Source organism: Podarcis melisellensis, assembly GCF_964234715.1.
Source record: "Podarcis melisellensis genome assembly, chromosome: 10".
NCBI lineage: Eukaryota > Metazoa > Chordata > Lepidosauria > Squamata > Lacertidae > Podarcis > Podarcis melisellensis.
In genome coordinates this window covers 61,860,265-61,876,414 of record NC_138542.1, presented here as the reverse complement: position 1 = coordinate 61,876,414, position 16,150 = coordinate 61,860,265, and the positions used below count along the sequence as shown (strand labels likewise).

At 43.5% G+C, this 16,150-nt stretch overlaps 1 long non-coding RNA gene across 3 annotated transcripts in view; it reads right to left on the bottom strand.

The window, feature by feature from the left end:
- LOC309378852 overlaps window positions 1-16,150 on the bottom strand; it is a 156,640-nt gene that overhangs the window by 52,911 nt on the left and 87,579 nt on the right. For all 3 annotated transcript variants that reach the window (XR_014172197.1, XR_014172198.1, XR_014172199.1), the window contains exon 3: window positions 8,604-8,633. This is a non-coding gene — a long non-coding RNA (uncharacterized lncRNA). The remainder of the gene's footprint in view (window positions 1-8,603; window positions 8,634-16,150) is intronic.

The following is a 16,150-nucleotide window of genomic DNA, read 5'->3' as shown; positions in this document are numbered from 1 at the left end:
AAGTGAGATAATAAAATGCCCCTTTAAGTGCAGAACAAAGATCTTGAATGAAGTAAGAGAGGAATATAAAACAGGGATGTGTATGTCTTGCATCTGGCCTGGGAGTCTGCAGGTTAGAGGATTCACAGGTGTCTAGTGCTGCAATCCTAACCTCTCCTTACCCCACTGAATTCAATAGGACTTGCTTCTGAGTAGATGTGGTTAGGATTGCCCTGTAAAGTGGCAAAGGATCAAGGAGTCAGAGAGCTGAAAAATTTATTGTTTTGTACCCTTTACCTTTGTAACCTAGGGTAGGGCATTATCTTCCTAGAAGCATCTGGGTAGCATAGGGGAGCACAATGCACACAGCTTTGTCCTCTTAACGGAGAGGGTTGCCTTGGGAGCTCAGGGAGAAGAGCTAGGAGATATGTCACTGCTCCCCCCTCATCACTCCTCAGCATAGCTGTCAACTTTCAGATTTGAAAATAAGGGATCAGCAGCCTCACCTGTCCCGGGGACAGTCTATGGGATATCTACCAATCTGGGATAGAAGCGGGAAGCAGCGGGAAACAGCACTGGGATAAGGGAATTTCCTGCAAAAAAATAGAATGCTGACAGCTATGCTCCTCAGCACCCATGATCTGAGATAGCTACCTCACTCTGCCCTGAGCATCTGGGGGTGCTGGGGTGACACTCTGGGATCTGATATGTGGCAGAAGTTTTGTTGCATGAAAAGGGAGCTTAATGTGTTTCCACTTCTCCATTACTGCCTCGTTAAGTGCACAAATCATTGCAAAAGAAACTTTTTAAAGTTTCCAGTGACCTCCCCTGTAAGCATGCTTCCTTCCCACAGGGCTTTTCACTGAGAAGCACATTAAGAAGAAGAAGAGAAGAAGAGTTTGGTCTTGATATCCCACCTTTCACTCCCCTTAAGGAGTCTCAAAGAGGCTAACAATCTCCTTTCCCTTCCCTTCTGTGAGGTGAGTGGGGCTGAGAGACTTCAGAGAAGTGTGACTAGCCCAAGGTCACCCAGCAGCTGCATGTGGAGGAGCGGGGAAATGAACCTGGTTCACCAGATTACGAGTCCACTGCTCTTAACCACTACACCACGCTGGGTGTACACACGTTGTGGGTTCTACTTACACACAATTTTCATCACTCACCCTCCTTCAAAGTGAATAGGGTGGAAATAGATCACACAAATGTGCACCACATCCCACATAATACATGTCCGATCCTTTGGGTCTCTCCCCACAAATGGTCACATTTCCCCTCACCCTCCTTCCTTTCTTGTTCCTGGAGCAAAGCTATTCCTTGGACTTTGGGGAATAAATAAGCTACAGTTATTTCCTCTAAACTCAGCTCACTGGATCCATCTCTCCATTCTCAGATTAAAATATCACTGTAGCATGAGGTGATAAATTGAGGTCTTAAGTGTGTGTCGTTCCCTTCATCAGATACAGCCAAGGCTGAAACTCCAGCCGTGAGCCTATGTCTGAAATCTCGGCTGGCTCCAGGGCTCAAGGAGAGAGGGGAGGCTCTTTCCTCTGATGCCTGTTTATACACCTTGTTGCTCAGACTCATCAGACAACAGATTACTGACTGAGCCCCAGTCCCAGTTGGACTTGGGTCAGTCTGAAGTTTAAAACGGGGGCTGGGGGTAGCAAAAACTTTTCTATGAAAATCAAACCACCAGATTTTACTAAATCAACTTGTTAAAATTGTAGAGAAAAACTTTTTTATTTACTTTTACAGGGGAAGGGCACATTTATTGTCCCTGGTTCAATCCCAGGTATCTCTTAAAAGGGGCTGGTCAGAATGCAAGCGATAGGAGGAAAGACACACACCCTTGACACAAACAACCTTGGAAGAGTAACTGCTAATCATGGCCATCCTTTGTGTGGAAGCCATGCAAAAGGTGAATACCATGCTAGGGATTAGTAGGAAAGGAACCATTAAACCGTTGTGCTGTCACAATGCCATGATATGAATTTGTGGTGCAACTACATTTTGAATGCTGCGTGCAGTTTTGTCACCTCAAAAGGTCATATCTTGGATCCCAAATGCCTTGGTACTTGGGTGTTTTGGTTCCCAAATGCTGCAAACCTGGAAGTGAGTGTTCCAGTTTGTGAACGTTCTTTGGAACCTGAACGTCCGACAGGGTTTCTGCAGCCTCCAATTGGCTGCAGGAGCTTCCTGCAGCCAATTAGAAGCCATGCTTTGATTTCTGAACATTTTGGAAGTCGATGGACTTCCAGAATGGATTCCATTTAACTTCCAAGGTACGGCTGTAGTAGAGTTGGGAAAGATTTGTAAAAGCGCAACTATAATGATCAAGGGGATGGAACAACTCCCCTATGAAGAAAGGTTGTGGCGTTTGAGACTTTTTAGTTTAGAGAAAAGGAGAGTAATTTCTTCTTCCTCCTCCTCTTCTTCTTCTTCTTTACATGCCACCCATCTGATCGGGTTGCCCCAGCCACTCTGGGCAGCTCCAAAGAGAATATTAAAACACAATAAAACACCCAACTTTAACAACTTTGAGAGCGAGAGTGGTGGACTCATAATCTGGTGAACCAGGTCTGATTCCCCGCTCCTCCACATGCAGCTGCTGGGTGACCTTGGGCCAGTCGCACTTCTCTGAAGTCTCTCAGCCCCACTCACCTCACAGAGTGTTTGTTGTGGGGGAGGAAGGGAAAGGGGATTGTTAGCCGCTTTGAGACTCCTTAGGGTAGTGATAAAGCGGGATATCAAATCCAAACTCTTCTCTCTTCTTCTTCTTCCTCTCTTCCCACACACAAATAGCCACAGCCACAGGATTGTTCATTTTACAAAGGCTAGTGACAGGGTGTGTAAATCAGGGTGCTGAGGCACCAAGAGGGTACAGCCTAAGGTGGCCTTACAGCACTTCCCTACTGGGCTTTGGGCTCAGTTGGCACCCCAGTCGGATGTGAAGGCCATTGAGAGGACACCAGAAGAATGGGCAGGGGAAAACCCATTTTTCTCAATTTTTTGAGGGATTTTGCAGGCCTTCACCTGGAACACTGAACATCTGTATCTCTCTCCAGCTGTTCCTTATCTGCCTTATCAAGCCCCACTGCCAGGGAGGAGAAATGGCAGGTCTAGACTGGCTGCAGGCTTGCCTCCCAGCCAGTCTCAACCAGTAAGCCCTGCTGACAGGAGCCCTGATCCTGCACCCCCACAGGAGGGAAATAAGATAAGCAATTGGGCAGTCACTGGTGGTCTGTGACACAGCCCTGTAAAATAAGCCATCCCTTATATTGCAGTGGTGGGACTGTGGCTGCCTCATTTTGGATCCCAGCAACTGGTTGGGGGGGGGAAAAACTTTGCGTATTAGAAATGCTATTGAAATTATATGTTTTGATGCCAGTGCTGATTTATTGCTTTTCCTGTGGATCTTTTTTTTTTTTCTTTTTGGTATTTTGTTTTCCAGTACGCTTTGCAAAATTTTAATTTATCTGCCAACTGGGTTATGGGTTTGTAAACGGCAGTTCAGTGAAATTAGGTAAATGTCCCTTTTTTTGGAGGGGGGCGGGAAAGCAATTAAAATCACTTTGGCTTTGCCGGTTTGCCTGTTCTCTGGTATCCAGTGGCAGTGCCTGGGCATCGGAGTCAGACTAAGACTCTGTTCTTCAACAACGGGGAGAAAATATATGTGGTTGTATGGACAAAAATAGCACAGTATAAAACACAAAGCCTAAGAAAAAGGTCAAAAGTGATGTTTACCAGGGTCTACTTCACATTGCCTCCTACAGTCTGGTTCATTTTTATTTATTTATATTAAATTTCTATTCCAGAGGAATCCAGGTGTTACAACAATCGAAACATATTAAAAACAATTCCAAAAGTGTATGATTTCAATATAGTAATGGTCTGTATGTTTTAATAGATCTCTCTCTCTCTCTCTCTCTCTCACACACACACACACACACACATTCTATTAATGTTTGTCCCTTTTTAATTAAATGCTTTTCTCCGTATGGTTTTAGCTGTTTCTGTTTTAGCTGTAAAACACCAGCCATGCTCCCTGGTCTCTAGGTGCAGCCTCTCCCCACCACCCCACATGGAGGTCTGCCCCTGCTTCCTTTTTACTTTTTTTGAAAACCTCCTGCAAGAGGGCACTTTTTTCCTGTTGGAGAACAGCCTTTACCAAAGGTGTCATGGGCTTTGAAGACACTCAAACTCAGGATGCAAGGGAGAAATGTGCTAAGAGGAAGGCACACTTAGCAAATCCACACTGTGATCAACTCCCACCCAGAAACCAATGTCCCCACTGTGGAAGGAGTGTGGATCCAGAATTGGCCTCTACAATCACTTACGGACTCATTGTTAAAACCGTGTTTATGGAAGACAATCTTACTCGGCTATGAGTGATCACCAAAGAAGAATTGGTGAACAGCTAGTGGCTATCACCTTCTTGCCCCGGTTGTGAATTTTTAAAGATCACTGTCGGAAAAAGAATAGCAAACTAGATGGAACTTAGTGTGACCCAGACTTGCAGATCTTCAGTTCTTGGATCAAGCTGCCTAGCTTGCCACATGAACTATTCTCACCTAGTTCACTGATAATGCAACAAAGAGGTTGTGAGACACATCTCAATTCTGGCTTGATGCTAAGCTTGCCTTTGAGAACTGCACCCTCCCAAACGATTTCTCTGCAACCTAGAAATGTGTCAATTAACAGATTTTTCAGAAACCGAATCCAAGATTCCTGAGCTGAGCATTTATTTATTTTTTGAAACCTCAGATGTTCCATTTTGTGAAAAGGGGAATAAAATGGAACCAGGCCATTCATTATTATTTTTTAATTCTCCGTTACCTAAATATTTGTAGATATGGTACAAATACCTTATTCAATTTAAATCACATTATTTTATTCAATTTAAATATAGATAGAATTGTTCAAAGTCAATGGTAATACTTATTGTTACAGTTGCCTTAGTAACAGAATTTCCTCATGGTGCTATCTCTGCCTTTAGATAATGTCAACTCCTTACGTCTGCATTTAGGTTAATATGCAAAATAGTTTATCAAACCGTAAAGGCTGATGTGTGGCTCACTCACTCGTTTTCTAAAGAAGGATCCACAGAAGGGAGGGGGTATCTTTGGTGTTTAAGAGTCTTATAAACATTACTTCCAGCAGATTTATATGACAGGAGACATGGATATCTGGCAGTAAGGGGTGGTAGCATCACAAACCATGGGGGACAACTAACAGTGACTCCCCTGAAAACCGCAGTGATTGGGTAGGGATAAGGAGTCAGATGATCCCCAGGGTATTCTGAACCCAAGCTGTTAAGTACTGTAGCCTATAAATTAATATGGGAACCTTGAACATGAGCCTTTAATGTCAATAGCCCAGTCCTGTAGAATACCCTACTGCTAGAGATACAGCAGGCGCCTTCTGTGCCGAAAACTTTTCTATTCCGACAAGCTTATGCACCCCCCACAATAGTCTATGAGGTTTGTTTTTAATTTATTTTTTGCTTTTAACTCGCTTTTAACTTTTTTCTGATTTTATTATTTGGTTTCATGTTTTTATACTGTAAGCCACTGTGATATATTTTTATGGTACAGTGGAATATACATATTTTTAAAAATAAAATGTTAAATAAACATTGAATAGATAAAAAGAATCTTGAATTAATGCAATATGTAATGATGGCCACCAACTTGGATGGCTTTAAAGGGGGATTAAACAATTTCATGGTGGCTATGACTCATGATGGGTACAGCTATGGTGCTTCTGAATACTAGTTGCTGAGGATCAGGAGCAGGGGAGAGGGTGATTGTGGGTGTTTCGAAGAGGCATCTAGTTGGTTACTGTGGGGACAGAATGCTAGACCAGATAGGCCTTTGGCAGGGCTCGTCTTAGGTTCTTGCTCAAAATAACTATGGATTTTTGGGGAGCAGCAGTGGAATGAGCTTCCTGAAAGCTGTATTAAACTGATTAATGGGGCACCAGCTATTACCAAACTCTAAAACGTTTAGCAGTTCCATATAGCATTCTTTAGGATGCAATTTATGTGACGAATGCTGTTGAGAATATCATCATATTGTGCTTCATTGAATTTTGTTAATGACTTGGGCTTGTAATTATTTTGTAGTTTGCAATTTGCCTTTCTGAGCTCTCACTCAGTCACTTTATTAGGGTATGATTTATATGAGAAACTTCATTAAGAGTGTTAATCATGGTGTCTAGATTGGAAATTAAAACATGCTCATCAAGATTACAAATGGAGGAATTTCCATTTTCCTTCTACATAAAGGCACAAATTAACATGATACTTAATTCCATAGCTTAACTTCTAGTAAACAACAGACACATGCCCCTTTTGTCTACCGTTAGCTGAGCTGCAAGGGAATAATTCTGCTCTGTTTAGAGGCCAAAACAAAGAAAAATGGGAATTTTCCAACTTCCTTCTTATGCTGTTTGAAGGGGAGGAAGAGACAGTGGCTTAGATGCTTTTATGGACATCTTTTTCTCTTTCTGCCAGTCTAGGGCAGCGAAAGAAGCAACCAGAGGGAGAAAGTGGATAGGGAGAAGTTTGAAGAAAGTGAATAGAGAGAAGTTTTTCTTCTTCTGTCATAATACTGGAATTCAGGACATCCAGCGAGGTTCAAAGAATGTTGGAACACTCAGGGAAAGCAAAGGAAAGTGATTCTTCACCAAGTTCAACTATGGAATTCATTTCCCCAAGAGATAGCAATGGTTTTAGAGGGAGATTAGACAAAGTCACACCTTTCCATGGCTGTGCTCTACCTTCACTGTCAAAGGCAGCATGCCTCTAAATGCCACTTGCTGGGAATCACAACTGGGGAAAGGGTTGCTGCACTCAAGTCCTGCTCTCCTGCTTCCCATGGGGACATGTGGTTGGTCACTGTAGGAACAGAGGGCTGGACTAGATGGGCCTTTGGTTTGATCCACCATGACTCTTCTTCTGTTCTTATAGGGGATGGGTGCCCCTAAAGCACACACACTCTGAAAATTCTAAAACATGCACACGGGCCCCCAAAGCCTGGCATCCCTTGCTGCAGTTCTTTGTTTTCTTTAAGTTTAAAAGCTGCAGAGAGGGGCTAACTGTTATGTATTCAGTGGTCGGTGTTTGCCTGAGCTTGAGTCTGGACTAAGGCTTCTGAGCCCCTGTGTTCTGATTTGATACATGGTATCCAATCACAGAACATTTCAGGATTTGGGCCTCTGCCATTGGCCCTTAAACTCTGAGTTATGATTTGCAGCTTGGAAGTTTAGACAGCCAATCACGTTGGGAGTGGGAGTGGCCCAGGCCTTCAGAAATGTATATAAGCAGTTGCTTTGCCCCTGTTGTCCAGTTCTGTTAATTCAATAAAGCTTCTTGTTGTTATCACTGTATCATGGGAACCCACCTACATTTCACTAACTGAGTTCAAGAAATGAGGAGGCTGGGGGTGGGGTAATATTTTTCTCCTCAAGCCATTTTCCTGCTTTCAGTTTTTCTCCTTCCAAGCTGTGGATTGCGTAGCAGGAGCAAATATCTAGGGGGACATTATGGTGTCTGTATGGGCTGGTCCACACACCCGCTTGTCCCGTGCCTAGGAAGCACTGATCCTAGCAGTTTTCCACTTCCTAGGCATGGATCCGTTCACAGGGATTTGCACCCTGTTTCTCACACCCAAAGCCATTCCTCTGCCCACTGCACCACCAATGTTATAAGCTATATCCTTGCTTTTGCATCCTGTAGGAAATATGTCAGGAGCTCACAGAACCTCTTTTGACATAAAGCTACAGTCATTTCCCCTGAACACAGCTCACTGGCTCCATCTCTCCATACTGTGATTAAAATCTTACAGTAGCATGAGGTGATAAATTAAGGTCTTAAATGTGTGTCATCCCTTCGTCAGGTACAACCAAGTGTGAAGGCTCCTTGCAGCATGTATATGCGTCAGAGGACTCTGTTCAGCCTTCAGAGATCAATAGGGGCGAGGGAGCAGACCCTCCCAGAACTCCTCTTCATATATTTTATTGCCCCTCACAGTGGCTTTTGCTGCCTGGTGTCCTAGCTCCCGGGCATGCCGGTTTCCTAAGTTCAAGGAATACATTTTGGAATGGAGCATTGTGTCATGGGAGCCCCTTCTTGCAGCCTGAAGTGGTTCAGTCCAGGCACAGGCTGACCGTGGTTAGCGATAAATTCTGAACTACAGGAACTCATCATGACAGCTCCTATACCTCTGTCCCAATGAGGCAGCTGTTTTGATCTGTCATATGTTATGTATGATCTATCACACACACACACAAAACTGGGGGTGAGGCATAAAATATGGGGTCCTGGTACTCATATAGAAGTGCTGTGGATGACAGCACAAAATGGTTGCTATGGGCACCAAAAGAAAAAGAAAATTTTAAAAAGGTGGCAGAACTCCATACCAGCAAATACTGTCACAAAAAGTGCTGCACAACATAATATCTAATTTAGTAGTATCAGAGTTGTATTCACTGATTCTTCCCTCTGACTGCATAGATTTGGCTTGTAAAACACACTGAGTTATAACAAAAGATCTTCAGCCAACTAAAATGCAATGTCCAGCTTTTAACTAAATATGCAAAACAATCTTGTAAAGAAGACTTACCATTTAGCATACTTGCATGAAAGGGGAACCCTGTCAAAGAGAAGGAAAGAAGTATTTAGCCTCTGCTTCTTCATTTCATCTGATTTTCTCTATGCTAAACTGTCAAAGCCAAACCTCATTATCACCTTACTCACTTGTCAGAGCAAGAAGGCCAGTTGGTTACCCTTGCGCTCTGGCAGATGAATGCCGTCTGCTCTGAAGAAAGGCTGTGAGCTGCCTTCAACTGCATTCCCCTTCCAATACACAGGCTTACCACCCATAAATTCTATAAACCCACAAATGAATAAAAACCCATATGGGGACACTGGAAAAACTTCTTTTATCAAAGATGGAAGAAGGCCAGTGTGTTCAGTTTGAGCCTAGGTGAGTCTGCAACAACGATTTTCTTCTTTTATATGAAATGCCACTGGAGAGTAGCAATATTTGAGAGGAGAGGAATGAAAGCTCTAGCCTGTTCCTCTGATCATTTCAGTCTGTTCCAGCCACCAGCTGAACTGAATGCATATATGTCAATGCTGCTTGCTGAAATAAGAGATGAACCCCATTTGTTCCCCAAAAAGCCTCACAAATTTTTCTGCGGTGATTCTTTTTAAGTCAAACGTGCTCTGAATATTTTTTTGCTGGATATTTACTGCACTGTATTTGAGACCTGTATTTCACATTCAAAAATGTACTAGTATTGAACTGCATTTTATGGTGACCTGGAATGATACTTTGCATTAGACAGTAGTTGATGGTTAATGTGCTATAGGATTTGGTGCCTGACTGTAACTGATGGTTGACCTGCAATAGTATTTAGTATCCCCACATTTTCCTCAAAACAAAGCCCCAATGGATTCGATGGGATTTACTCCCTAGTAAGCATGCATAAAAATGCATCCTTAGGGTGCCTCCAGGCTGTATTTAGAGGGAGGGATTCACAAGCACACTGGAATTTTAGGTTTCTGTATCTAAAGTGGATTATAGTGCCTTAGTGCAGCACATCTCCTTTGAAAAAGAAACTGGACATTTTCTGGTTTAGAGGGAGAGAGGGAAATGCATTGAGAAATGCAGATTGACAGGAAGTACAGGAATACAAGTAAATACCCCACAAATAAAATAGGATGGATGCTCCTTGTCAAATAACAGTCCCAGAAACAAATTGGAATGAATTTTCAATAAAGACCAGATTATGAACACCTCCAGATGTTCTTTTTATTGTGCATCATGATGATTTGTGTTCATAGTGATATTGGGGTGGGTATACGTGATCCTGCGTTGAATACTGTTTGTGCCTTCAAAAGTTCTGGGGTGGACATACAGTGCATGTCCCATAACCTCCTGCTGAAATTCTGCCACTTATCATACCAATGTTCTGGACTGGGGGTGGACGGGAGGGAGGTTGTCTGCCTTTTGTTGCATTGTAGCACAAGAGTGCGCCTGCCAAGCAATAATGTGGTAACACTGGGGGAGCATCGCAGAAAAATTAATACATCAGAATGATGTGTGGGGATTCCAGTACAAGGCACCACTTAATGCACTACTCTAGTGTCAATGACGTGTATCAGAATACACCTGCAAAAACAAAACAAAACAAAACAGGGACCCATATTCTAACCACCACATATACGGGTCATGTGGAAGATCCTTTAGACTTGCTCTGATTTCAGTAGGCATCAAATATGAATTCTCATCATACACTAAATGTCTCCGATGGGGAGACGACCCTTAAATTTGTTGGTAAAAATTCACAGACAATGTGCAAATTTGAAATTGTGTATTTGAAGTTTGAGTGGCAAAGTTGGCAAGTTCAGAACATTTGCAAATATTTGTTCTGGCTTTAGCTGATATCAACACAAAGCCATCATTGTGTGGGAAATGTTGTTCTGTGCCAAGTTCACAGAGTAGCAAAGGCTACTTTAGAAATTTGCAATGCCTTAAACAGAGAGCTGAATAATATTTTAATGCAATTAAATAAAAGCCATAAATTAGCACAGACAAAGAGCTTCTCTCAGATGCAGAAAGATTTAAATTAATCTTTCCTTATCCAGAATTACCTTTCATTTAAAATATTGATTTCTTTGATTTTTTTCATAGCAAAAGAAAATAATGAACTTTTGATGGAATAACCTTAATTGCATCTTGAGCTCCTAAAGAGATAGTGCTGTTCTAAATGCTGGGATTGAAATGGCTGCTTAAGGTAATAAATGCATATAATGAATGAAAATTAACAATTTTATGTCCTGAAATTGATAGCCTCAAATAATATACTAAAATTTATTGATTCTGTGGAACTTACTGTAATTCCATCTCTACAAACCCTGCTTCAACCTGCTTCACATATGGAAATTCTAATTAAATTGTTCAAGGATCACATATTTCTTCCAGACTGTCATTCTTTTCAATCACATACCAGCAAATTCAGGTCACATAGTTACAGCTGATTGGGAGATTGTGTGCAACAAGCCCAATTCCCCAAAATAATGTACTGTACTTTTTGCAGTAAGGAAAGTGGTGGAGAAATGGCCCAGAAAGAGTGGAATAACATGCTTGATGCAACTCTGTCTAACTACCCTATCAAACAAATCAGAAGGAATGCTCAACAAACAGGTTGCCTGGAAGCACCCATTGTCATAATTCTCTGTAGCTCAGGACACCTGGTCACCTTAGACAGGAAAGGCAGGATCCACCTGGGAGAACCATGGCTACCCAATATTTAAAATGAGCCTAGCTAGGGTAGCAATATTTCAAGAGGACAAAACCAGAGCATGAACCAGAACCCAAGCCGACTGTGCCAGAGCCTGAACCCAAGCTGCCCACACACAAATAAAAAAGATCAGAAATAAAATCCCCAAAACCCAGACAATTGCTTTAACTTGTAAAAATCCCCCTGGATTTGTAGGACATGTAAAGTAGCTTTGTGTGAGCAAGGAGACTTTACCAATTGCCAGGGGAAGACATTGTCTTCATGGACAGAGCTCTACTTCCCAAGGACAACAGCAGCAGCTTTGCTTTTCTGTAAAATTTTGAATGGCAGCTGCTGCATCCTCCCTAACCCCATGGTACCGAGGAGCAGCTATTTTTCACTGCCTTCATGGCAAACATTTAAGTATCTGAAAGCTATTATCATCGCATTTCTTCAATCTTCTTTTCTGCATGCTAAACATATACTGTAGCCTGATTCAAAAGTTGACATTAAAGCACAACAGGGAGCCATAAAGATGGGTTTCAGTGTTACTCAGTGATTCAGCAAATAGAATAGGGTAGTATAATACAGAGGGACGCAGGTGGCGCTGTGGGTTAAAGCCTCAGCGCCTAGGACTTGCCGATCGAAAGGTCGGCGGTTCGAATCCCTGCGGCGGGGTGCGCTCCTGCTGCTCGGTCCCAGCGCCTGCCAACCTAGCAGTTCGAAAGCACCTCCGGGTGCAAGTAGATAAATAGGGACCGCTTACCAGCGGGAAGGTAAACGGCGTTTCCGTGTGCGGCTCTGGCTTGCCAGAGCAGTGATGTCACGCTGGCCACGTGACCCGGAAGTGTCTTCGGACAGCGCTGGCCCCTGGCCTCTTGAGTGAGATGGGCGCACAACCCCAGAGTCTGTCAAGACTGGCCCGTACGGGCAGGGGTACCTTTACCTTTACCTTTAGTATAATACAGACACATGCTTGCTGATTCCCTTTAAACCACCACCTCAGTCCTCCACTGGCACTAGCTGTTTCTCTTGCTTCTGCAAGACAATCAGTGTTGAAAGGGGAGGAAGGAAGCCCATTTCTCCCACTGCATGGGAGACTTTGCAACTCTATCTCTCCTGTCTCTCTAGTGATTCCTCTCCCTACAGTAAAATGTAGAACAGGGTTTCCCAAACCTGGGTCTCCAGCTGTTTTTGGACTACACTTCCCTAGCTAGCAGAATTAGTGGTCAGGGATTATGGAAATTGTAGTCCAAAATCAGCTGGAGACCCAGGTTTGGGAAACCCTAGTGTAGAAGGTAGTATAGAGAGTGTTAGTTTAGCAATTGGCTGCACTGATTCCCCAGCACAACTTGGTGCTCTCCAGCTGTTTTGGTCTGCAATTCCCATCAGCCACTGCCAGCATGGCCAATGGCTAGGTATGATGGGTTCTGTATGAGGGCCACTGCTAGTGAAAGCTGGTCCATTAGGGCAAACGGGGCAGTGCCCCAACAACCTGTTTGGATTCCTCCAAGCCAACCTGCTTCCTTACTTATACAGTGGTACCTTGGGTTACATACGCTTCAGGTTACAGACTCCGCTAACCCAGAAATAGTACCTCGGGTTAAGAACTTTGCTTCAGGTTGAGAACAGAAATCGTGCTCCGGCGGTGCAGCAGGAGGCCCCATTAGGTAAAGTGGTGCTTCAGGTTAAGAACAGTTTCAGGTTAAGAACGGACCTCCAGAACAAATTAAGTACGTAACCCAAGGTACCACTGTATCCAGTCCAGGGGGTGTCACTGGCTGACAGATTTCTCCTCCTCTTTGGTTTTAGTGTTGTGGCAGACACACCGACCCATTAGTAGCACAAATATAGCCATCACCTTGCCCAACCTGAAATCATTTATGGTTGTTGTGAACATGCTGCTTTGAGAACCTGCTCTCCATAAGGGTTACTCCATATGCTTTTGAAAACCCGCCCATGCCACAGGTGAATTAAGGAATTGGTGATTGCAGGGCCGGATTTAGGTTTGATGAGGCCCTAAGCTACTGAAGGTAATGGGGCGCTTTATATGTCCAGCTGTCCTTTGACAACAACAAATTGTTGCTGTTTTTCATGTTGAATATATGATATATGGTAATTTATGGCCTAATAAGAATCTAAAGCCATGTGCACATGCGCCTATACAACACAAAACACTGTTGTTGTATGTAGGTTTTATTTTATTTGTTTTTTTATCTTAAATTTTGGAAATGTATATCCAGTGTTTTTTTCCTTTAAATTTTTTGGGGGGCTCCAAGTGAGTGGGGCCCTAAGCTATAGCTTGTTTAGCTTATACGTAAATCCGGCGCTTAGTGATTGCAATATTGGTATATGCTCACGCACAATGTCATCGGGCAGGTGTAGATACATGCCCCCCACTGCAGAACAGCCACCATCCAACATGCACAGGTGTGTGTGTGTGTGTGTGTGCAGAATCAACCTGCAATGTGTCACTGCCCACGCCCCAGAATGAAACCAGTTTCTCAGTAAGTGATTTTCAGGGGCATCCCCCCCCCAATAGATCTAGATTGTGTGTGGAATACACAGGATGAAAGCAAGCAAACAAACCAAGAACCTGGTCCCTAAAGATTCTAGCATAGATATGTATATGCAGCCTCTGCCTCAAGAAACATTTGTTCTTTTACCAGGAAGCACCTTGAAACTTGGTGTACATGCATGCGGACGTGAGCTGTTTTAATATATTGATGGGGAAACTGTTTGGTTTGCCTTAGAAAAACCTTGTCTGAAAACATTTGCATTCTTCCCCTTTCTTGCTAAAGATTTCTCTTTTTTTGAGGCTACAGTTGTGTATCCCCCATTTTTATTCCTTTAACTGTTTGGAATATTAACTCTTCTCCAGCTCAATAGTGGAGATTGATTCAAATGAAAGCAAACACTTTCCAGGGCTAATGCATTATGCAGTCAGGGTAGCAAAAGATTACAAGTCTAACCAGGTTTAGTATTCACTCATTACTGCGGAGGTCAAACATGCATACCTGTATCTAGTTCCATTAATGTCTGTTATTTTGCCAGCCTCAGCCTCTCTTAGAATTCTTAGAGCATTGAGGAGGTTTCCGCCCCCTTTTCATTTATTTTCAGAGTTGCCCTTGTAAAGGAGGCTTGCAATCAGCAAGTCTTTTCAAACAATGCTGTTGAAAGTTACTTTGAAATCCAAGGCAAGGAAAGCAACTTGGCAACTCAAAGAACAGTCTGGGAAGTGATGTGGTCTCAACACTTTGGATGGGTTGATAGGCAGGAGTAACCATGTGGAGGCAGCAATGCTTCTGTCTGCCAGTTGCTGGAAACCACAGGAAAGGAATCCGCTCTTGTGCTCAAATCCTGCTTACTGGTCTCCCACAGGCAACTGTTTCGGGCGCTGTGACAGAGGCACCAGGTTGCCCCCAAGGCTGAGAGGGCCCATGTGATAACGCACACTGTCTGGAGGAGGCTGAGCGCTCTGGAGAGCTGGTCACTGAAGCTGTGATACATGCGATGCGCACTGGGCCCTTTCAAAATTGAGGGGGCCAAGGTGTCTTCGGCTGAAAAAAGGCTTCCATATCATTGATCTGTTTGAAGGTTTATCCAGCCCAAACCCAGTTTGAACGTAAAGAACCATCGGGAGGGAGAACAGCAGGTGCTGTCATCCATCATCATCAGTTAGCACCAGGACAGCAGGCTGAGCAGGAATGTAGTACATCTGGTCACAGTCGTCCCCCCCCCCCCACTATGGAGAGGCACTCTGCATTTCTGTTTAAATTATAGAAAACTGCATCTATTCATATAAATTTATGGAAATCTGTGCACTCTTTTTTAGCTTTCACTTTTGGTGATTCTTTCTTTGACAATGTGTAAATGGCCACTTCAGACTCAAGAGGCCTCTTCTGGGTATAATGAACTCTCCACGCCAATGGTTTCTCCTCCTCTCCTTTGCAAAGCCATTTTGCTCAATGAAGTTAGGGGAACAGCATGGGGTGGAGCTAGCTAGCGGCAGGTGCTCATTTCTAGTTGAATGGAAACTTGAAGTGGTCTGGGACCAACTGAAAATTGGTCAAGGCTTTTAAAATGGAGGTGGTGGTGGGGTTGTATTCCATTCCTCACTCCTTTTGAAGCTCACTTGCATCACTGCTTCCACCACATAAGCAGCCCAATCCTATGCATGCTTACCCAGAAGTTCCACTGTTTTTAATGGGTAATTCTACACAGGAGTGCAGACATAAACTGTGAGGCTTCCTTTACCCTCTGTTTTTATGTTTGTATTTCCCACCTCTTCTGCTAGCCTTTAATTGTGGCATATTCTGCATCTATATTAGACTGTAAAATCATTTTGGGGAGGGATTTAGAGTGAGATGGACAAAGACTTCAATCGTGTAGATCAAGGGTAACCTACATGGTTTCCTGCATATGCTTTGGACTACAGCTCTCATAATCCATGACCGTTGGCCATAGAATCATAGAATCATAGAGTTGGAAGAGACCACAAGGGCCATCTAGTCCAACCCCCCGCCAAGCAGGAAACACCATCAGAGCACTCCTGACATATGGTTGTCAAGCCTCTGCTTAAAGACCTCCAAAGAAGGAGACTCCACCACACTCCTTGGCAGCAAATTCCACTGTCGAACAGCTCTTACTGTCAGGATGTTCTTCCTAATGTTTAGGTGGAATCTTCTTTCTTGTAGTTTGGATCCATTGCTCCGTGTCCGCTTCTCTGGAGCAGCAAAAAACAACCTTTCTCCCTCCTCTATGTGACATCCTTTTATATATTTGAACATGGCTATCATATCACCCCTTAACCTCCTCTTCTCCAGCCTAAACATGCCCAGCTCCCTCAGCCGTTCCTCATAAGGCATCGTTTCCAGGCCTT